This window comes from Narcine bancroftii, chromosome 12, assembly GCF_036971445.1.
Source record: "Narcine bancroftii isolate sNarBan1 chromosome 12, sNarBan1.hap1, whole genome shotgun sequence".
NCBI classification, from domain to species: domain Eukaryota; kingdom Metazoa; phylum Chordata; class Chondrichthyes; order Torpediniformes; family Narcinidae; genus Narcine; species Narcine bancroftii.
Window position 1 is genome coordinate 35,306,130 of NC_091480.1, and position 18,065 is coordinate 35,324,194.

At 44.2% G+C, this 18,065-nt stretch overlaps 1 long non-coding RNA gene across 2 annotated transcripts in view; it reads left to right on the forward strand.

Moving 5' to 3' along the window:
• Positions 1-10,771, forward strand: part of LOC138746746 (uncharacterized) — a 52,056-nt gene extending 41,285 nt beyond the window's left edge. The window contains exons 4-6 of one of the 2 annotated variants that reach the window (XR_011347094.1): positions 7,377-7,582; positions 7,679-7,852; positions 10,172-10,771. This is a non-coding gene — a long non-coding RNA (uncharacterized lncRNA). Of the gene's footprint in view, positions 1-4,205; positions 4,696-7,376; positions 7,583-7,678; positions 7,853-10,171 lie in introns of those variants that run through there. The other variant, XR_011347095.1, reaches the window with a different exon arrangement.
• Positions 10,772-18,065: the final 7,294 nt, after the last annotated feature.

The window sequence follows — 18,065 nt, forward strand, 5'->3', positions numbered from 1 at the left end:
CTCATTTTGCTGGGCTTCTTCTTGCTTGGCTTCTTGCTGTTGGTCCTCTTCTTCTGGACTACTCATCTGTTGGGCCTCCTACCGCTAGTCTTCTTTCCTTTCACTCCCTTTCCTGTCACTTTCCTCTTCTTCCAGCTGAGACCCCTGGTATCGGGCATCCTTCAGCTTGTCGCGTTGTGTTTGCCTGCCCCTCGGCTGAGCTCCCCACTCATTGGTGTTCTCCTTCTCCTTAGTAAGCGCACTTTTATTTGGCTCAGAGACCCATTTTTGCAGTCCAGCAGTCGGGGGGTCGCGACTCTGCGAGGTCGTCACCAACCTTGGAGAACGGGCTCTCTTTTCCATGACGGCTCCCTGTTTCTTCATGCAGGTAAGGCCTTCTCCTTTCTTTTCCAGCGTCTTTTCTTCTTTTTCTCCCGTTGTTTTTACTTTTTCCTTCTTGGGTGCCATTTTCTTTCTTTTCTCTACAACTTTATCTTTTTATTTGTTATGTTTTGTATTTCTTGAACTTTGCATTTTCTTCACTTTATTTCTTCTTTTCTGGAGAGGGCAGGTATTCCCCTACCGGCCACTACTCCATCATGTCGGCTGAAACTTGGGTTGGGGGCTTTGGTGACTGAGAAAGCATCTAAATAGTGAGTTACACACATCTGCACCATCGTGAGATTGTAGTCCCTCCTCCTTGCCATGCTGGGTACTCAAATGCTGATTTAGCACCCAGGACATCCAATTATATTTGTGTGTCAAACAATTTATCTGTATAATTAAAAGACTCAAAGTTATTAATTTGTGTAAAAGTTACAAAAGAAAGTTCTACACTGAGTCCAGCGAAAATTAATTAGAGAACAGGGAAACTTACTTAAGAGTGGAAAACTGATAATGATAAATGGATGGAAAGGGAATGTGCTGACTGAAGATCTGACTAAAGTCCATCTGCAAGGTTCTGCTCAGGGTCTTTCATATTAACCTGAGTGATATGGAACAGCTATTTCTGTTAACAGTGCTAAATCTGCCATGACAGTAAACCCTAGAGGCAAGTGAATGGTGGGGGGGGCCTGTCGTCATGCAAACAAATTAAAATTCAATGCAAACTGAATCAGAAGACTTTAATGTGTATATGCAATAGATATTCTAATGAAAAACATTATATACATTTGTTTATCAAACATGCACAGAAATTATTTGGATATTGCAAGGTTATCATGAAGATTATTTAAATAAAAGGTTTATTCAAATATGGATGGATCACAAGGGTGGAGAGATTATTATAAATCACCAAGGAAGACAGATCTGAAAGATATACAATGCCAGAAATGCTAAACCATTTCTTTGATTCATATAACCGTTTATAGCGCGGAAACAGGCTATGTTGGCCCTTCGTGGCCACGCCGGTTCACTTGAACAACTCCACTAGCTCCCCCCTCCTGCTCTCCACCCATAACCTTCCAACGCCCTCACCTCCATGCACACATCCATCCTTCCTCTTAAATGACAGATGGTGCATGAATCTGGAAGTCCTGGTCTGTTTGACAGTTGTCATCAGGCCATTTCATGCCAGGCCTCTGCCTGGAGGCTGGCTACAAGTGCGGACTGAAAACTTAAAACGTACCTTTCATAGAGCAGCCCTAAAAGACTGCTCCTGTGTTGCATTTATATCGAGAGGCACCTCGTAGCGCCCTCCAGATCCAATGGAGGCGGGACAACTGGTGCAGCAGTGTCACCCCTCATAAATATGTGGCAATGCAATGGCCGTCTTCCCTACCCATAATCCCCCACGCAGCTGGAACCGCTCTGTGTTTCCCAGAACAGATCCAGCTGCATGGGGGAATCATGGGTAGGGAAGACAGCCATTGCTCTGCCACATTTTGAGCCACAGAGAGTGGCCCCAAAGGCTGAAACGGTCCAGTGAGACTGTCACAGCTCGCACCACTGCCCCCTGATGGCTCCCACTGGCTCCCGCTGCCCTGACAACTCACGCCAGCCCCTGCTGCCCTGACGGCTCCCACTGGCCCCCACTGCCCCACTGCTGGACAGCTCCCACCCACCACCCCGGCCTTAAGGGGATCATGGAGGGAGAGGGGTGAGTGGGGAGATGGTCATCAGCCCATCCCTAACCAGCTGCTTGCAGCAGCTATACATTCAGGCCAGGTGGTGGAGCGCAGCGCTCGGCCGATGATCCTTCCCCACAAAGGCTTAGATTCGGTGCCTCAGAGCCATCCACAGTGCATTCAGAAAGGTAAGTTTCTAGGCGTGAGGGTGGAGAACCTTCAACTTTACAGTTGGGCATTTTCCTTGCTTGAAAGGACCTTTTAAGTGTTCTCCAGAACTGGACTCCTGATGGGTGAGGGGGAGATTCAAACAATTTCCCAGTAGTTGCACGAAGGAGATCCCTTGCCTTGAGTTCGACCTGGTGTAGGGCGTTTTCCTTCAGTGAAATCAATGCAGGAAGACAATCGTAAGACTTAACCATTTGGGATTTTCTATCGTGTTCATAGATATGTTTTTCAGTGGTTTTAAATTGCTTGATAAGTTTTCACACTTTAAACCGATTGGCTAACTTTTAATAGTTTTGTGATAGTAGGAATATTCATAATTGTTCATGATGCTTCAAGGGGAGTCCTGGTTTCTGTAGCTGTTAAGGATTTTTTTCAGCTGTTTCACGTATTGCCATTATGAATGGAATATTCTTCCATTGTGTGAGGCCTCACCACTGAACTTGGATCTGCAATTTTGCAGAAACTTCTCAATAGGGGAATGGAGAGAAAGTAACGAGATTCTTTACTGAAGGATTGCACTGAGTTTGGGAGCTGATCACTGATCACAAATTCTGGATCAGTTTTTCTGATACATTCTGGCAAACAAGACCCCTTCTTCTAGATTGATAAGGAACCCAATAAACATCTTTCTCTTGGGTGTCATTATGACATGGTAGTTATAGCTGGTCCCCACATCTTCACTGACCTGCGAGTGATCCTGACCTCAGGTGATGCCAGTACGGAGTTTGCACGTTCTTCCTACAACTATGTAGGTTTTTTTTCTGTTGGTACTCAGGTTTCCAACTGAGGCAGGCTGTGCCAAAGGAAAACACAGACACCATACTGTTTGGGGTAACACAGCTTTATTCCACTCACATAAAGATCTAGTTAGCTGCTAGCTGTGCTTACAGTGGTCCCAGGGGGGAGAGAGAGAGAGAGAAAGAGAGAGAGAGAGAGAGAGAGAGAGAGCACACAGTTGGGGCCTTGGCTTTAAACCATGGGCCCTTTGGGCCCACCTAGTGGTCTGATGTCATTAGGCTGGGTGCCATGTCTCTAGGCCACCTGTTGGCCGAGTGATGTACCGCAGCGTATCATCACACCCAATCACATCCCTCAGATATGTTGATAGGTTAATTGACTACCTCCTAGTGCAGGTTACCTCCTAGTGCAGGTTCATGGCATTGGGAATCAAAGGGATGTTGTTGGGGGTACATGAGAGAAAAATAAGTAGGTAGTAGGGACAAAGTGAAATAAGGAATAGGATAATGATTTACTTCCCTTGAAGCCAGGGTGGACCTCATGCTCCCTTCATTAAAGTTATATATGTTAAAAAGAACTTCAGGTATCCCCTGCTTTTCAAAAGTTCACTTTGCGCCACTTGGCTTTTACAAAAGACCTACATTAGTGCTTGTTTTCGCTAACCAAAAGAAATCCGAAGAGGTATTGCACTTTTACAAAGAGAGCAGCGAGAGTGGTGCCGCCAAGCTCCTTCCCCGGGAACTACACTCAGCATCAAACTGCTATAGCTTTGAACAGTAAATGACCCTCTTCCTCTTCCTCTCTCTCTCTCTCTCTCTCTCTCTCTCTCTCTCTCTCTCTCTCTCTCTCTCTCTCTCTCTCTCTCTCTCCTACACCCCAGTCTCCAGTACCTCCTACCACCCCAACCTCCGGTGACTCAGCCTCACAAGCCATCATCCCCACCCACCACCCCTCAGCCTTCCAGTCTGCTGTCCTCCCGATTCTGGTAAGTGAAACTACACTGTACATACATTATTTCTACTTTATATAGACTGTATTTATCATATTATTCCTGCTTTTACTATATGTTAGTGTTATTCGAGGTTTTATTTGTTATTTGGTATACTTTAGTGAAGTTTTTTGGGTCTGGGATTGTTCATAAATTTTTCCTATAGAAATCAATAGTAATTGCTTCTTCGCTTTACGCTATTTCAGCTTACCAAAGGTTTCATAAGAAGACTCTTCTTTCGGATAGTACAGATCTGATCTCCCACAGGTCAAATTGCATTTAATAAGACCTTCCTAATTAGCCTCAAATCATTGCTAAATTGAATCAGGAACTTCTACTTGTTGTCCAATGACCAGAACAACTGTCCTTGCACCTGCAGTAGGTGAAAGTACAACTCTGGGATAATCAAAAACAAATTTAAGTGACTTAGAGTGTCAGAGGAATGAGGGGAATTAGCCAGCAGGGAAACAAAGGAGAAGCAAGAGGGATTCTTCACCTTTTGCCTGAATGGCCAATTGTTCTGTCTACTCGACTGGATGTATTTTCTGAGCAAAGGGGCGTGTTGGGGAGCAGTGACTCTTAACGTCCTATGGATGGGGGCATTGGTTAAAGGACGTCCAGATTCACTTCAGGCAGACATTCCGACTGGGAAAGTTGGGAACAGTTGGGTTTGGTCAGGCAAGCTCTTTTGTGGAATAAAGTCAGAAATTGTCAGCTGGTTGGCCTCAATGATTAAAACTAATATAATTTCCCGTTTCTGCCAACCTCTGCATTTAGAACCAGAAACCATTAATCTTATTTGTTTGTCGCTTCGCGGTGATTTTTAAAATAAATTTACTTCATTTACATGTTGCAACATTGCAATAATGAATTATCAGAAATTTGTGGTTTTATTTAATGTGCTCAATTTGTAAGCATACAAGAAATGTTTATTTATAGGTCTCACCTTCCTCTGAACTGCTCCAAATGCCCCAGCAATCTAAATCCTGCAACATCGCTCTTGTTTCTTTCTGACAAGCACAAAACTCTGGGATTATTTGGAGGTTATTAACATCTCGATCTCCCTTCTTAGCATATTTCCTAATTATTTAAATCTCCTGACAGAACCTCAATTCATTTTTTGCCAATGTCCATGACCTTTGGATGTCTACTCTTCCTTTAAGAACGCTCACCAAATCCTTGGTGATATCCACGATCCTTGCACCGGGGATGACATACCATCTTAGAATCGTGTCTGCAATCGTAGAAATGTCCATCTGTTCCCCTAACTATGGGATCCCTGTAGCTATTTTTCTCTTTCCCTGTACTGCTGGAGCTGTGTTCGAAAGACTATCAGTATTCGGAACCAACACAGATTGGAGAGCAAGATGCTATCAGTAGTTGTGTTTGGAAAGTATCAGGTTCGGTGGGTTCACAGAGAGATAAGTCTGAACACAGGTGTTACAATCAAAGGTAACTTTATTGAACACATGGGAGATAAACAGGGGAAGACATCAAGTGATACTTCATTACTCTACTACTAAATAACTATGTAGACATTCACATTGGACGCAGGTTGGACTCCAACACCAGTGACCAGTACGAGACAAAAACTATTGCAGGCATGACGGGCACAAGGGACTCTGATACCAGTAGCTGCTTACCCTACCACACTCTCCCGCATGTCTACACACTTCACAGACAGGGACTTTCAAACACACACCCAATTCCCTGTAACCAACAGGGGTGCGGCTCTTTGCAAGCACTGATCTATTGCAATACTATATCTTAACACAGTGTAATGCACACCTTACCCATGACTCCTCCAGCGATGATCACAGTAGCAACCTGGCATGGACCAATGTCCGGGAGTTGGACCAAGAGGTAGAGAGGAGGAAATGCGTCCTGTATCGATGTTTTAAACTGTTCTGAATGTCTGCTCGATGATGACACTGAGTCATTTAAATGAGCCAATGGTAAGGTGTACACTAATGGGTGGCCGGAGTCCAACCTTGATTGACAAGTCTTCTGATTTATGAAAAAGTTTCAGAGATGGAGGTCACGTGACCCTCGGCAATCCACAAATGACAGTAGTCTCCTGAATTACTTGCATGCTCTTTTTTGTTTGTGTTTCAGTCACCCAGACTCTCTCTGTCTGAACTCTTGAGCTCTCATCTCCCACTCGGTCTCTCCTTTGTTAAAGCATGAAAACAACACTCCTGTTCTCACTGCACAAAATGTCCCCACTTCTCAAATTCTGGACTTTTTTTACTACTGGAGCGAGATTGCATGGAACTGCACACATTGTTGCTTTGCACATTTATCATGTACAACAGAGGAGACTTTTGTCCTCATATATTTTTAATCTTCTTTGATCACACATCTCTTTATTTTGTCCCACAAATGCTGACTTTCAATTGAATCTTTGCTAAACATCTGTGGGAAATGCAGTATTCACCCATGATACAAGAGCTACCCATATTGAAGATGTTTTTGAAAATAGTTACAACAATCAAATACAACTTTAACAAGGACATCAGCTTACGAGACACTGGAAGAGAGTGAAACATTAGCTTCTTTGAAGTGTCTTCCAGCTTTGAGTAGAGCAAGCATAAGTGACAAGTGGCTTGGCTTTCTGCCTGAGAAAGAGCACTGAATATCGCACTAGTGATCACACAAAAAAGGGTGAGATTCCTTTAAAGCCTCAATGCACAACATATGAACAGCAGGAGCTACTTGGCCAGCCCGCACTCGTATAAATTGCAGCCCTCGAGGGAAGGGATTTTTTATTCTAGTACTTTGAAAAAAGAAGCCCAATGTCCAGTAATCAGGGTAGGTTGGTGTGATGGGAGCAGCTGGAGAGCTCAGCTCAACTTCCCCTCTTATGTTCTCCCCATCCAAAGCCAGCCCAGATCCATTGGCTGAAGTGGATCATGAGGCTTCCTCCAGAGGCCAGACTGGGCCTGGGCCAGGAAAAGAAGTAGGTGTCAGGACTGAGAGAAGTGAAACCCAGATTGTTCCATGTATCCCACATATAGACAAGCACAGCTTAACTCTTGCAGGTTGCCACTGTAATGCCTTTGGGGTGGCACAATTGGTGTAGCAGTTAGCACAACAGCTTTACAGCGCCAGTGATTGGAACCATGGTATGAATCCCCTTCTGTTTGTACATTCTCCCCGTGTCTGTGTGGGTTTTCACTGAGGGGTCTGGTTTCCTCCCACTGTTCAAAATGTACCGGGGGTACAGGTTAATTGGATATAATTGAACGGCACGGGCTCATGGGCCAAAATGGCCTGTTACTGTTTAAATTTAAATTATGTAATTTAATTTAAATTGAAATTTGAAAAGCTGACAGAATCGGAGCATCAGCAGCCAATAACCTTTATGTACATGACAGTTGCAGTGAAGACAGACCAGAAGACACAAAATGCCATGGAGAAATACAGCCTGGAAACAAATCCTTCGGCCCATCAAGTTCATATTGACCACCAACTACCGCTTTAATCCAACATTGGGATGGGGAATGGAGAAGACGATGGTTGTCCAATGTGAAGTAAATATAAGTCGGCTTCTTTGTGGTGTGAAAGAGAGTTAATATTGCTGGTCAGTGACCTCTACTTATCACTAGTTTTTACATCATTCACAATCATGTTGTGCATTTAATTTATTTTTTAATTTTAATTTTTACTTTTATTTTAGAAACAGCACAGAAGCAGGCCATTCCAGCCCTTGAACCCATGCTACCCAAATACACCAAGTACCTACAAACCCCGTACATTTTGGCAGGTGGGAGGAAACTGGAGCACCCAAAACCCAGGCGGGTGCAGGGAGAACACGCAACTTCCTTACAGACCGTGTGGAATCTGGATCCAGGTTGCTGAATATAAATTTCTTTTGACATCCTAAAATATGCTAAACCAATTCACAGGAAATCAAAATGCCATTAGAAAGGTAGGTTAGAAGGAACAACTTAAAGGAGTGGAGCAAGAATTAGGAATTCAGAAAGTTTTAATGACAGTGTGATGCGTTATTGAGCAGAAAAGCAGACACAAAGCATAAAGTGTGTTCAACAGGCTTTATTTCACACAAACTTCCACAGAGCTGGCTGTGAGAGTAACTGTGCTGGCTCTGAGACTGACCCCGAGGGGCCAGATCTAGCTTGTATCCCGGAGGGTGATTGGCCACCGACCAGATGAGGCTTGGTCCATTCAGGTCGGGTGATTGACAGCCGGCCAGGTGTTGCCTTACCCTCCAGTGCTCTTCCTGCAGGTACACAGGTTGCCCCCTGCAGTAGGCTAGTGGTGTGTCACCACAGTCAGAAACTGGAGCCCAGACAGCTCAATAGAAAAGAGTGATTAAGTCAGGGGCAAGAGTTGGAGGAGTGCAAAAATCTTGGAGGATTACTAGGTTGTTAGGAAGTTACAAAAACTGAAAGTTGTAAAACCATGAAGGGGTTTGAGGACTGGGTTGAAAACATAGACTAAACTAAAAATTAATGCACACTCAGAAATGATGAATAAGGAGATGATGCAAACAATGTTGGATGAGTTCAGGTTAATTTTGCACAACCTAGAATAAGGCATGAGAGTAGATCAACTGAGTGGTTACAAAACCTTAAAAATTTCAGAAACAGGATCTGCTGCAGTAAATTAATAGCAGGCAGAAGTATAATTACAGGACAGCACAATGCTGCAAGCTGATTTAAAAAATGTGGGTCTCAAAGTGGGTTGTAATCTCTGGTTCTCAATCGACAAGTCTGCTTGGCTTGTTTAGTATTGGCAACGTCTTCAGTATCAATAGTGTTATATTCTTAGTCTCTCAATCTTGTAACTTGTTTGCATAAATACAGTGACATAATCTCCAACATACTAGTTTACAGGTATGTTGTTTATGTAATCCTATTGTAATACAGGTACGGAATCTTTTATCCGAAACCCTTGGGACCAGACACTTTATGGAGTTTGGAATTTTTTGGATAATAAAATAATAGTAATGGTGGTTTGAGAAGTAATTGTGCTGACACACTCTGACTAGAAGGGTCCCTGGACGGGATGTGGGGGTTTGCGGCGGTGCTGGACGTGGGGGGTTGTGGCAGTGCTGGACGCAAGTTGTGGGTGTCAGTGCAGGTCCCAAGAAAAATAGAGAATGGTGGACAAAAGAAGGTTCCTTGAATATTAGAGAAGGATTCTCGTAGAGTCACAAGTTTTGCAGCATTGGAACACATTCTTTGGCCCAACTTGTCCATACAAATCAACCTGTCTACCCTTTTCCTGCATTCAGCCCTAATCCCTCTAAATCAATGGTTTTCAAACTTTTTTTGCACTCATATACCACTTTAAGTAATCCCTATGCTACTGGACTCAGGGGTGGGCAAACATTTTTTTAAAAATTCACATTCCACCTTAAGTAATCCCTATGCCATAGATGTTCTGTGATTAGTAAGGGATTGCATAAGGTGGTAAGTGAATGGAAAGAAAAAAGTTTGAAAACTACTGTTTTAATCATACCTCATTGACTCATTATGTGCACGGTTTCATAACTCCAAAGGAAATGGGCCATGACAATTTTTCTCAAGCAAAATATTTCAATAATAATTGAGCCTAGAGCAATGATCTTCAACCTTCCCTTCCCACTCACACACCACCTTAAACAAACCCTTACCAATCACAGAGTACTTATGGCATAGGGAATACTTAAGGTAGAATGTGAGTTTAAAAAAAAATGGTTGCCCACCCATGCCTCATTGGTGCTCTGAGATGAGTAAGGGATTTCTTAAGATGGTATGTAAGTGGGGAAAAAAAAGTTGAGAACTATTGTTCTAAATCTTGCACATACCTGTCTAATTGTCTTCTCCACATTACAGTTGTACCCACCTCTAAAGCCTCCTCTGGTAGTTCATTCCGTATAATCACAACCCACTGTATGAAGAAGGTGTCCCTCAGGTCCTTTTTAGATCTCTCCCCTCTCATCTTAAATATGTATGTCTAATTTTAGATTCCCCTATCCTGGAAAAAGACTGTGACAATTCACATGTTAATCTTTACCCCTCATAATATTATAAACCTCTATAAAATTTCTCCTCAGCCTTCTACACTCCAGGGGGAAAAGTTGCAGCCTACTCAGTCTCTTCTTAAAATTGAAGCCTGCCAGACCCTGTAACATTCTTTTCAATCTTTTCTGAATCCTTTCCAGCTTTAATGATATGACCTGGCAAGGCCTGTGGAACTAGTCACAAAGATGGAGTGGGGAAGGTGCTGAAACATGAGAACATGAGCTTCGGAGGACTGTGAGCCAGTGAAGACCAAGAAGGAAGGCAAAAGGAAATGTAAGTCCCTGTGAATGGGGTGGGGTGAATGTTACAGAATGTGGTAGATGAGAAGGGGGGGGCACCTGGAAAAGATACAAAGGCATAATGTGAGAGATAGAAGCAGGAATTGGTCACACAATCTGGGCCAGAAGGGGCTGTTACTGTGCTGTGCGTCTGATGGAAATTTTTGGCAGTGCATGAAAAGAGTGAGGTATATCGGTTTGTGATGTGACATTGGTGGATTGGGCTGGACAACAATTTTTTTTCAAAAGGATTGCTTCTTGAAAAAAATTGCTGTACACAACCGGAGGTTGGGCCACAGGGACTTGTGGGCCAAAATGCCCTGTTACCATGCTGTATGTCAAAATTTAAATTAACTTTGAAGATCATTTCAGATTTGCTCTATCATGTAAAAAGTTGGAAAAACGTTAGATGAACTTTTATTGAATATGGTATTAAGCGAATACTCACAACAAATGCAACAGAGCGTATCATAGCTGTTGTATTATTGACATTTCTGCTGTATTGAAACTTCCAGAAGACAATAAATACTATTGTTAAGTACACTCACTATGCTTTTGCCTGAAGAACATGTGCATTAATATGTATTCAATCTATAATCAATGTAATACACAGCATCTATATATGTGAGCAGCTTTTATAGCCTTCCTGCATCTTCCCTGACTAAGCATGCCCAGACCTAAGACAATATTTGCATAGCACCTACATTGACTGCATGCTCAGTCATGCTTGGACTGACCAAAACAGCTTGCTTTGTGGGCAATATACTGGTAGACTTAAAATATGACAGGAAATAACAAAATAGGTTGCAGTATATCTAAAATAATGATACATGATAGGAATATTTTAAGGTGATTTTACATGATCAGCAACTGCAACTCTATAAAATACACCCAAAAGTCTTCAGGAAGAAAAATCTTTGTGGTCCAGTGCTGGTTGCACACTGGATACAAATAAATGCCTATTTCTGGGAATTGTTAAGTCAATTTTATTGTCATCTGATTGCACAAGTACAACCTGACAAAACTATGTTCTCTGGACCTTAGGGCAAAACACATAAATGCACAACTAGACATAACACAGATACAGACAACTTTGACAATGCAAAATTGGGCTATCTTAGGGTCAATCTGGATGGGAGTGAGGGGAGGCTTTGTTCGGTACAAGAGCAATATGAGTGAAATTGAAGAAGTCATTGAGCAAATCAATTGTGGCTATGGGAAGGTTGAACTGATCCTCCAATTCTGGCCGATACCCCATTTTAATCATTCTTCCATTGATGCTTTTGCTTTTCACTCTGGACTTCAGATCCCAAGCCATTCCACTCTCCAGCCCTTTTCCCAGTTAATTAGCCATGCAGTGTCCCAGGGTAGGAAGCTGTTGTGCTGTTTCCACTGGGACACTTCTAACTGAGACACAAACTTCTTTTCCACTGAACATGTCATCCCTGGGGATAGGAGAGTCTACCTTCAACTGGAAATGGGCGACTTTCTGCTGTCCTTTTTCCACTAGTTTAATTGGCATGCCAGTATCAGCTTATGCCAGATATGTGAGTAGGGGTCGAGGCTGTCAATCCCCAATGTGATTTTACATCATTTGACCCAGCACGTTGATTGTTTCCCTTTTCCACTGGACCCTTAACCAGTAAATTGGCCGTCAATTCCTTGGACAAGGTGCCAGTGGAAAAGTTGCTATTGTCTCTCTCTTTTTTCTTAAAATTGATATCTTTGGGCAAACAGCCATGTGTTAAAAATCTCACTCATTGGATTCTTGAGGACATTTGAATGTTGACATTAGAAGGTTGGGCAGGTATTTTTTTCTGCAGGTTCACAAGCAAAAGAAATGGGATTGCTGGTAGGGAGTAGATTATGGATGGCATGAAGGTTGTCTTGTTTATGACCAAGACAAAAATTCAACAGGCCATGTCAGTTGCCAAGGTGGTCATTGTGACTGTGGCTTAGAGCTTCTATGGAGGAAAGGGTTTAGGAAAAGAACTTAGAAAAAACATTGTGATCTGAGATAGAGAGCAGCGAGGATTAACCATCTCTTGGTGCAAAGATTGGCTCAGCAAGAACCCCAAGGTGCTTCATAGTGGAGAACACAAAGGTATGTGGGATGCCAGAGGAATAAAATTGGCATGCATTGATGAGAGCCAATAAACAAATGCATAAAATAAACTATCAGATGGAATCCTAATATCCCATTAATGGGAGACAAGAGATGACCAGCGAATGGACGTTCTATGAGGAAATGTGGACAGAGCAATCATTGTTTATCACCTGGCAAGATCTGAGATGGAGTGAAGGGTGGGCTGGGTAAAAGATTCATCCTTCATAAAAGTGTTGTGAGGATGGCAACCAAAGGGCAACCGAATCGTTTGGGTGATGATTTCAGAAGGAGGAAGCCACAAATCGCTTACTGAGGCCATCAGAAAAATGGCAAGAGAAGATTACGTTTCCAAGCCTGGGTGTTACCAGGTGAGTTGGCAGGTATGGCTGTGATCCAAAGGGAAGGAACTGGGGGAGTGGTATTAGAGCTGAAGTAAAACTAGAAAAAGCAGGACTTCATACTCAATGGATTACATCTTCCTGGAAACTTAATGCTCTGTTAATTAATATACAAATTGAGCCAGTAGCGCCAGGGAATGAAGAAATGCGTCACAACCTGCTGATAGATTCAGATGGTACAAATGGTGTTGCATTTTTCTTATTTCTAAAAATTCGCAGCTTTTGCAAATTAAATTCGTAGTGAGCTAACAGCAGAAAGGTTGGGGTATGTCATTAAAAGTGTTGAGAAACTTTTGGATTGTTTGATAATTGCTAAGGCAACGCTCATTAATCTGATCAGATCAGAAAGACAAATGTCAAAACTTGAATCCTTCGAGGTAGTGATTTATTGTTAGTTTTCAATGTGTTTTGTTTTAAGCCTCCTTGCTCCAAATTGTGCGTGAAACGAAGGGCTCCCGTCAAGGGATTGCCATTTAGTCAATATGAGTGGGTCGGGTTACAATGGATATGGAACTGCTCCCCGTCGCAGATCCCCACACTCCCGTCAAAATGATGCCCAGATCCACAACCTTCAATCTGATGCTGTGGCCAGACAGTGTACACCAGACGTGGGACACTGAGCCGCATTTCAATCATCTCGAGTTCATTCCAAACCCTCGGAGAGCACCAACAAGATCTGTTATGTCCTGGGAAAAGAAGTGAGGAGATGGAGAAGAGTGTGGGAGGGGAATGAAATAACACATATGGCTCAGATCGAGCCTACATAAGGCAACTTCGCCCACTGTTTCGCCTCTCAACGAAATGTCATTGAAATAGATCGGTTCGTGTTATTCGATCCTGCCACTAGATTGATCTTTTTTTTCTGGCACTTACTCGTCATTGTTAGTGCAAACACTGTCCCTGTAATGTAAACTGTTTCTTTTCTCTCTCTCTCATCAATATTCTGTATTGTTACATAGAGTGCAATACAAACTTCTCAAGGTGACACGAGAATGCAGATGCCAGGATCTAGAACAAAAATGGGAAATAAATCGCCAGGTGGATCAGTACCTGGCATAAAACTGGTAGGACTCAACGGGCCCAGAAACATTTGGTGGGGGCAAGGGGAAAGGTCAACATTTTGTGTCGAGACCCCGCATCCGGATTGAGAAAATGAAGGTTGAGAGCAGACGTATGGGGAATGGAGAGCCCCAATGTCTGCACGTCTGCTTTCGCCGCTCGCATCGAATTCGCCATCTCCTCCTTCCCTCCCACTGGCCTCCACATCATCCTTCACCGCTTCTTCCAGCTCCAGCAGGAACCCCAGCCGCATCTTCCCCGCCCTCGCTGCTTTCTGCGCTCTTCCCCGTGACTCCCGGGTCGACCCGTCCCTTCGAACTCCCTGTGGCGGTTCCCCGACAAGGGGCACCACTGGGTCGGTCCCTCCAATTCCGACCTCGCCATCATCCAGGGGCATTCTTGGCGAGGCTAGAATTGTGCTTTCCTCCTCCCACCAGGTCTGGTCGCTTTTGAACCTGTGGCCTCCTCTGCGTTAGCCAGACTATACTGAGATGACGCTCCCGTTTTGCAGAGCGCCGATGCTCTGTCCGCCACAGCCACCCTGAGCTTCTGGTTCCCATGCTCACCATGGCCTCAGCTTTCTCACTGCCACCTTAAGCTCACCTTGGGCACCCCACAGCCTAAAGCCCAATTTTCCAATTTCAGTATCCCTCCCCAAAGTGTTCCTTCTCACTCCCACCAATTCACCAAGGTTCCCCCTGACCTGTTCCACCCCACCTTCACCTCATTCTATCTAACTCTCACTCACATACTTACCTACCCAGTTTTATTGTTACACATACTCCCTCTGATCCCATCTGCCCATCGCCGCTCCTTTATCTAGTTCCTTTATCATTTACCAGCCTCTGTCTCTACCCTTAACCCTTCCCCATCTGCATGTGTCTTATGTGTCCAGCTATCACCCACTAGTTGCATCTGCAGACCAGCCCTCCCCCCATCCCCACCCCGCCCAGTCCTGATACAAGGACTCGTCGTTAAATGCCGACCAATACACATGGTGCTGGACCCGCCGAGTTCTACCAGCAGTTTAATGTTATTGTCGTGGATGTAAGACAGGGATGGGGCTTGAAGCCATGGGTCCGACCATTCGGTCAATGTTCATTCTTTGTTGCCACCTGGCGACTGAAGGCGGACTCGCTGCCTTTATAACAAGTGCCAGTAACAGGATGTACTTGTTCCGCTATTTTAATGGAAACGTCTTTATGGGTTTCGATTTTTCTCTATATTACAGGAGGGAGATGAAGCAGGAACCTCGTATTTGCCATATTATAATGGCATAAATTCGTTCAATGACAGCCGATTGTTTACCTAGTGCAAACTCCCTCCACTAACCCTATCCTTTCCCTCGCTTAAATGAGGATCTATCGATTTCCACCCATATTCTGTAAACTCGTACAGCAGAAAGTTCCATATTCACTCCCGCACACACTCACTCAGACACTCACTTTCTCTCTCTCTCTCTCTCTCACACACACACACACACACACACACACACACACACACACACACACACACACACAGTCTGACCCCCTAATTATGTGACTGTTGCCCCTGGTGCTAAAGCCTCCAGCAAGGGGCTTCGTCGACAGCGCATCCACCCTACCAAACTCTTTTCGAGTTTTAAATGTTTCATTGAACCCCCTCGGCCTGTCGGACCACAGCTTTGCCGCCGACCGAAGCACAAATTGGCCATCCCAGGAAATAGCTTCCACCTCACCACCACTCTCCTGCACTAACCCGGTGATTTCCTTAATGTCCACAAACCTCCCTCTCTCTCGGGTTTTGTCAACCCGGTCTCACTTACTGGACACGATGCTGAACTTTGCAGCATCAGGTGAATTAATGCCGCGGGGCAGGAAACGGCGTCTCCGCGACCTCCCTCAACACTAAAGAACGTTTCTAAACGCTCTGTTTAAATAAAACCAGTGGATTTCCTTTTATATCAGTCCTGGCCTTGTCACCAAAATGGTGCTAAAGTCGAACGGGATGAAGGTCGTTTTTTTTGTGTACTTTTGCTTCTCTACTCAAATGCACAATTGGGACAAAATTCCAGCCACCAAACCAAGAAGGAAATCAGCTTCAAATGGGGGGGGGGGGGGGGGGTGGGGGGGGAGGTTGCGATTTGTTATTGTCTGTAAATTGGGTGGGGGGGGAGAAGAAATGCACTTGATTTTCGGCAATTGGGTTAGCGCAGACGTGGTGAGTTTAGTTTACACTGAAAGAGGCGGTGCTGGCCTGAATTGTCCCCCTTCCCGAACAGAAACAGGAACATAGAAATCTACAACACACTGCGGACCCTTCGGCCAACTCCATTTTTTTTCTCCATTTCATGTACCGTGAGTAGGTTAAACATGACAGGACTTCATTCCCTGGTGCGCAGACGAACGAGGGGAGATTTGATCGAGGCCTTCAAAATTATGTCAGATTAAATGCAAGTCGACTTTTCTCTCCCACGGAGGTGAGGTGAGATACAAAGCAGAGGACATGGGTCGAGGGTGAAAGGAGAACAGTTCAAAGGGGACATGAAGGGGGAATCTCTTTACGCAGAAAGTAGTGGAAATGTGGTACGAAGTGGACAGATACAAGGAAGGGAGGGATATGGTCCGGGTGCAGGGCAGAGGGACTAGGCAGGATAATTTTTCGGCACAGCCATGAAGGGCCGAAGGGTCTGTTTCTGTGGCTCGATGTAAAATATCCTCCCGTATCTCCTTCCACCCCCGTCGCCGGCAGCGCCTTCCATGCCCTCTTACACCCCTCCTGCCCTTACTCCCAAACATCTTAAACGTTCGAGCGGCCACTCAACATTAGGTAAAAAGAAACTTAATGTTTCCTATTCACGTCCTTTCCAAATAACATTGTTTTCAAAGAAAGAACCATAGTAATTGTGACCTGTCCTGAAAAATTCTCCATTTTTTTGTAGCTCTTACAGGGATTATTTCTCGATGGGTTGAACGTGTTAGTAATACTGGCTAAAGTTTTATTTGCAACCATGCCCGAAGACGAAGGACCATGAATCATCCGCCAAAGAAAAGCTTGCCATTTGTCTGAGGTTGATGTTTATATTAAAAAGAATCATTATTCGCAGGAGAAGACGGACGGGTGAAGAAGAGGTGGGGATGGTGGCGGGGGGGGGGGGGGGGTGGGGGGGGGAGATATCGCCATCAGATTGGCATCACTTCGAGGAGAGAGCAACACGTCTTGGGAGTTCCCACCTCACACATCGGCCAAAGTCCGACTCAGTAAATGGACCTGTCGCTCTTCTGTAAACAGCGCCAAGCTACTACACTGCAAGATGCTTTGCAACCTTTAATTTAAAAACCCTCATCAAAGTTGGCTAAAAAGTCACCAGCATTGCTAATGCAAAAAAAAACCCTCATCATTAATCAATGATTTATTAAACACTGTGCAGTTGATTCGCATTTAAAGCCATATAATAGCAGCTGCGGATTCCCTTTTGCTGTTTACATCGATTGCTGACTGCAAATTGTCAATCAATTCACGTTTGAGCGCTTTATGGCAGTTTTGAATAATGGGAGTGAATATTATGTATGTAAGGCGCCACCAGTCCTTGACATGCATAGATTACAAGAGGGGAATCGGGTCGTGAGCCAAGCGCTCAGTTTTCAGTGCAAACATTGCGGGATGAATGATTGGGTAAGATTGAGCGAGAGCAGGGGTTGGTGAAAATGCTGAGTTCAATTTTAAATACCTATTAAATCTATAACTTATCAGAAATTTTAAAAAAATCTGCTTAACGCTTCCAACATGAGAGTTTTGATGGAAGAACATTGGCTCCTCCCCCCACCCCCCCACCAGACACTGAGTATTTCCAGCATTGTTTTCATTAATAACTGTAGCTTTTACATTTGGGCCGGATTCCCCTCTTGGTTCGGTGTGTTAGTGTTATGTGAACCCATGGACTATAATCATTGATCAGATGTGAAATCCCCTAATTGGCTTTAAGGGTTTTCAGGGCGAGTTATGAGTATAGCGGAGGACCAACACCAGCAAAGATTCATCGAGGGGCTGACATTCAACCGCGGGATCGAGGGCATCGCCGGATATTTCCGTTCCTGAAAGTGGCGCTTCAGTTGAGTTGATTCGGTTAACGTCTCCTCGGTCGCGCCAAATAGAGACCAAATAAGGCTCTTAGCTTTAGGGTGGAGAGGGCGGCATGGAGTGCTCCACGGTC